This window comes from Saccostrea cucullata, unplaced genomic scaffold (genome assembly GCF_032062105.1).
Source record: "Saccostrea cucullata isolate Sc308-1 unplaced genomic scaffold, CSIRO_AGI_Scuc_v1 ctg23018, whole genome shotgun sequence".
NCBI classification, from domain to species: Eukaryota; Metazoa; Mollusca; class Bivalvia; order Ostreida; family Ostreidae; genus Saccostrea; species Saccostrea cuccullata.
Window position 1 is genome coordinate 1 of NW_026931690.1, and position 4,933 is coordinate 4,933.

At 30.8% G+C, this 4,933-nt stretch overlaps 1 long non-coding RNA gene across 2 annotated transcripts; it reads left to right on the forward strand.

Moving 5' to 3' along the window:
• Positions 1-793: 793 nt before the first annotated feature.
• On the forward strand, positions 794-4,748 carry LOC134233298 (uncharacterized). Of its 2 annotated transcripts, none has more exons than XR_009984966.1 (6): positions 794-908; positions 1,593-1,675; positions 1,752-2,209; positions 3,239-3,344; positions 4,029-4,111; positions 4,188-4,748. It is a non-coding gene; the product is annotated as an uncharacterized LOC134233298 (long non-coding RNA). The 2 variants fall into 2 exon arrangements; XR_009984967.1 differs by having other exon boundaries at positions 1,752-1,945.
• Positions 4,749-4,933: the final 185 nt, after the last annotated feature.

Consider the following 4,933-nt stretch of genomic DNA (forward strand, 5'->3'; position numbering starts at 1 on the left):
TGCTGAAATTTACTGTGAATATTGTAAATGATACAATATTGATATTTATGGGCATCATCAATTCACAAAACATATGAATATCCCCCTCGCAGTTTGAGAAATTCATTTAAATTCATGTATTTTATGAGTGCAGACATTGGAATAGATTGACTAATCCTCTTTCAAATTTGTGTTAATCAGAGTTGATTGTATAACTTATAACAAAATTAGACTTCTGTTAAATAATTAGGTTACTTTGATTTTAAACAAGGGGCCAAATACAGCAGCAAAGCCAATTTTAGTCATGTAATCAGTGCTGGCTTGATATAAAAGTTATACTTTTGGTGAATCTTAGAGATTACTAGTAGGAAATTTAATTTAAAATACTGTAAAATATATTTTAGAAGAAAATACATTGAAAAAACAAGAAATTTGCAAAATTATTATTGAAAAAATGATGAAAAAAGTGTCTGAATATCCCTCCTCCTTGCCATATCAAATCTTGATTTCTGCAGAAAAGAGGGGGGGGGGGGGGGGTAATTTTGTACTCTAATGATGCTTGAAAATGAAGGATTTCTTTTAAACTGTGGTTTATTTGAACAACTAAGAGTCATACTTATCTGCAGTTATTTTTTTCAATTTCTTAGATACTTCTTAAAATAATTATCTGAGTAAATTCTATTTAAACATGATTATTTTAAAGCTATATTTCATCACAAATGCTTATAAAAAATTCAAAAGATGATGTAAATAATAAAAAAATACAATATAAGCTACTACATGCATTTATCAGTATGTTTCAATAAAATAAAATGTATTTCAGCTATGCATTCTCAAGAAGGAGGAGATTAATGAACCCACCCCCCTTACAATGAACAACACATGGGCACTCTGAGGATGATCCCTTTTCTTCCATTAAGAGTTCCAAGGTATGGTTTTCTTAGAAAATCTAGTTAATCTCTTAATAATTAATTTATTTAGAACTTTTTATAGATTATTAGAAAATAAATTTCTTCAGAACTGCAGTTATTTAAGCACTTTGCTTACAATTGAGCACTGTATTCAGTCAGACAATATGATTTATCTGCCCTTGGAATTTAATCAATTTATTAATTATGTCAATATTAATAAATGATATGCAAATAAATATGTTTGCCTTTTATGAGAATATACATATCTAACACCAATTACATGAAATGTTCATGGAAATTGGCTAAAATGTAGGTCACCCCCCTTCAAAATTACAAAATTTTCATTGGGGATGTATTTGATTCTCTGATGCCAGCAACCCGTTGCTGATAAAATTCTAAGTAATCTTATGTACATTTGAACTAGATATAATTCTCTTTCTTTCCATTGATTATTTTATCTACATTACTTTTCCCTTTTTCCATAACTCAGCATTTTCATACAAAAAACTGCTGATTTTCTTCATTTTTCATTAATAACGGGTACCTGCTACCCTGAATGATAAACATGACCTATCTTGAGAAATTTTTAGAGATAATAAGAAAAACAAGCAAAACATATGCTAGATTAATCATTTTATTTCCAAAGTTTGAAAGAAAAATAGAAAAATGCTTCAATTTGTAGACATCTTTTCTGTTTCACAGATGTGGGTCTGATTGACGGGGGTGTGAAATGTAACAGCCAATGGTATACTTAAGCTAGGACTGACAGTCCCAATATTCAAGAGGTGAGATAACCAATGGATATGTGTTCTAAATATACTAAATTGACCACTTTTTATAAATGTTTCTTTTACTCTATAGGAAAAACCCCTACATAAACAAATACATGGGCGCAGACATTTTGGACACCCAAAGTTGTGCGGAGGAGAAAATGCTAGCTGGCGCGTGATTGGTCAATAAGAGAAAAGACTTGTTATGTATCTGACTAGTGAAATAAAGTTGATAAAAATCTCATATCAAGACTTGGGATTCTTTGAGATATATAGGAGTTACAGGTAAAAATTTGAAGGGAAGGGTGCCCTTTGGTTAGAGATTTTCATTTGGTGTCAAACGCACCTTGTTGTAAACAAATGGAAATTGAAAGTAAAAGTGCCGCGTGACGGTATATTTTTTCTGGCATGTTTTGTTTTCCAATATCTCGAACTTTCACGGCAAAAAGGTCATTTGCCCAAAATTCAATATATGTATGAGTGACAGGGGCTCAAGTTTGTATGGAAGTCTATGGGAAAACATTTGGTGGTGTTTGTCCTATAGAATAGGTATTATTTCATGGATAAACATTGATTACAGCCAAAAAATCAATCAGTTCCTATTTTTTTGGCAATGAGATCATATTTTAGTTAGTTTTTACTATTTGTTTAAAAATTAGAGGGTTTGGGTAAACTGGGGCTCACAATGGGGACTGCACATGGTGAAAAAATGCCAAAATTTTTGCTCTAGCTCTCATATTTTCAATAAATGTACATGTAAAAAGTTTTAAATTTAAATTTATGCTGAAATTTACTGTGAATATTGTAGATGATACAATATTGATATTTATGGGCATCATCAATTCACAAAACATATGAATATCCCCCTCGCAGTTTGAGAAATTCATTTAAATTCATGTATTTTATGAGTGCAGACATTGGAATAGATTGACTAATCCTCTTTCAAATTTGTGTTAATCAGAGTTGATTGAATAACTTATAACAAAATTAGACTTCTGTTAAGTAATTAGGTTACTTTGATTTTAAACAAGGGGCCAAATACAGCAGCAAAGCCAATTTTAGTCATGTAATCAGTGCTGGCTTGATATAAAAGTTATACTTTTGGTGAAGCTTAGAGATTACTAGTAGGAAATTTAATTTAAAATACTGTAAAATATATTTTAGAAGAAAATACATTGAAAAAACAAGAAATTTGCAAAATTATTATTGAAAAAATGATGAAAAAAGTGTCTGAATATCCCTCCTCCTTGCCATATCAAATCTTGATTTCTGCAGAAAAGAGGGGGGGGGGGTAATTTTGTACTCTAATGATGCTTGAAAATGAAGGATTTCTTTTAAACTGTGGTTTATTTGAACAACTAAGAGTCATACTTATCTGCAGTTATTTTTTTCAATTTCTTAGATACTTCTTAAAATAATTATCTGAGTAAATTCTATTTAAACATGATTATTTTAAAGCTATATTTCATCACAAATGCTTATAAAAAATTCAAAAGATGATGTAAATAATAAAAAAATACAATATAAGCTACTACATGCATTTATCAGTATGTTTCAATAAAATAAAATGTATTTCAGCGATGCATTCTCAAGAAGGAGGAGATTAATGAACCCACCCCCCTTACAATGAACAACACATGGGCACTCTGAGGATGATCCCTTTTCTTCCATTAAGAGTTCCAAGGTATGGTTTTCTTAGAAAATCTAGTTAATCTCTTAATAATTAATTTATTTAGAACTTTTTATAGATTATTAGAAAATAAATTTCTTCAGAACTGCAGTTATTTAAGCACTTTGCTTACAATTGAGCACTGTATTCAGTCAGACAATATGATTTATCTGCCCTTGGAATTTAATCAATTTATTAATTATGTCAATATTAATAAATGATATGCAAATAAATATGTTTGCCTTTTATGAGAATATACATATCTAACACCAATTACATGAAATGTTCATGGAAATTGGCTAAAATGTAGGTCACCCCCCTTCAAAATTACAAAATTTTCATTGGGGATGTATTTGATTCTCTGATGCCAGCAACCCGTTGCTGATAAAATTCTAAGTAATCTTATGTACATTTGAACTAGATATAATTCTCTTTCTTTCCATTGATTATTTTATCTACATTACTTTTCCCTTTTTCCATAACTCAGCATTTTCATACAAAAAACTGCTGATTTTCTTCATTTTTCATTAATAACGGGTACCTGCTACCCTGAATGATAAACATGACCTATCTTGAGAAATTTTTAGAGATAATAAGAAAAACAAGCAAAACATATGCTAGATTAATCATTTTATTTCCAAAGTTTGAAAGAAAAATAGAAAAATGCTTCAATTTGTAGACATCTTTTCTGTTTCACAGATGTGGGTCTGATTGACGGGGGTGTGAAATGTAACAGCCAATGGTATACTTAAGCTAGGACTGACAGTCCCAATATTCAAGAGGTGAGATAACCAATGGATATGTGTTCTAAATATACTAAATTGACCACTTTTTATAAATGTTTCTTTTACTCTATAGGAAAAACCCCTACATAAACAAATACATGGGCGCAGACATTTTGGACACCCAAAGTTGTGCGGAGGAGAAAATGCTAGCTGGCGCGTGATTGGTCAATAAGAGAAAAGACTTGTTATGTATCTGACTAGTGAAATAAAGTTGATAAAAATCTCATATCAAGACTTGGGATTCTTTGAGATATATAGGAGTTACAGGTAAAAATTTGAAGGGAAGGGTGCCCTTTGGTTAGAGATTTTCATTTGGTGTCAAACGCACCTTGTTGTAAACAAATGGAAATTGAAAGTAAAAGTGCCGCGTGACGGTATATTTTTTCTGGCATGTTTTGTTTTCCAATATCTCGAACTTTCACGGCAAAAAGGTCATTTGCCCAAAATTCAATATATGTATGAGTGACAGGGGCTCAAGTTTGTATGGAAGTCTATGGGAAAACATTTGGTGGTGTTTGTCCTATAGAATAGGTATTATTTCATGGATAAACATTGATTACAGCCAAAAAATCAATCAGTTCCTATTTTTTTGGCAATGAGATCATATTTTAGTTAGTTTTTACTATTTGTTTAAAAATTAGAGGGTTTGGGTAAACTGGGGCTGACTAATCCTCTTTCAAATTTGTGTTAATCAGAGTTGATTGTATAACTTATAACAAAATTAGACTTCTGTTAAATAATTAGGTTACTTTGATTTTAAACAAGGGGCCTAATCCAGCAGCAAAGCCAATTTTAGTCATGTAATCAGTGCTGGCTTGA